Below are 937 nucleotides of genomic sequence, written 5' to 3' on the forward strand. Positions count from 1 at the left end.
AAAGAACCAGCCTGGAGCTTCCAGCGGTCAGCCGCACCTTGAATCCGCTCTCCAGCACCTTCCTCGGACTCAAGCTCTGCCAAAGTCGGCCTCCCATCTTCCAGGAACCAGCCTGGAGCTTCTAGCGGTCAGCCGCACCTTGAATCCGCTCTCCAGCACCTTCCTCGGACTCATGCTCTGCCAAAGTCGGCCTCCCATCTTCCAGGAACCAGCCTGGAGCTTCTAGCGGTCAGCCGCACCTTGAATCCGCTCTCAAGCACCTTCCTCGGACTCATGCTCTGCCAAAGTCGGCCTCACATCTTCCAGGAACCAGCCTGGAGCTTCCAGCGGTCAGCCGCACCTTGAATCCGCTCTCCAGCACCTATCTCGGACTCATTCTCCTCCAGGCCGGCCTCACATCTTCAAAGAACCAGCCTGGAGCTTCCAGCGGTCAGCCGCACCTTGAATCCGCTCTCCAGCACCTTCCTCGGACTCAAGCTCTGCCAAAGTCGGCCTCCCATCTTCCAGGAACCAGCCTGGAGCTTCTAGCGGTCAGCCGCACCTTGAATCCGCTCTCAAGCACCTTCCTCGGACTCATGCTCTGCCAAAGTCGGCCTCACATCTTCCAGGAACCAGCCTGGAGCTTCCAGTTGTCAGCCGCACCTTGAATCCGCTCTCCAGCACCTATCTCGGACTCATTCTCCTCCAGGCCGGCCTCACATCTTCAAAGAACCAGCCTGGAGCTTCCAGCGGTCAGCCGCACCTTGAATCCGCTCTCCAGCACCTTCCTCGGACTCATGCTCTGCCAAAGTCGGCCTCACATCTTCCAGGAACCAGCCTGGAGCTTCCAGCGGTCAGCCGCACCTTGAATCCGCTCTCCAGCACCTTCCTCGGACACATTCTCCTCCAGGCCGGCCTCCCATCTTCCAGGAACCAGCCTGGAGCCTTTAGCGGTCAG

The sequence above is a fragment of the Odontesthes bonariensis genome, chromosome 2, assembly GCF_027942865.1.
Source record: "Odontesthes bonariensis isolate fOdoBon6 chromosome 2, fOdoBon6.hap1, whole genome shotgun sequence".
Lineage (NCBI taxonomy): Eukaryota > Metazoa > Chordata > Actinopteri > Atheriniformes > Atherinopsidae > Odontesthes > Odontesthes bonariensis.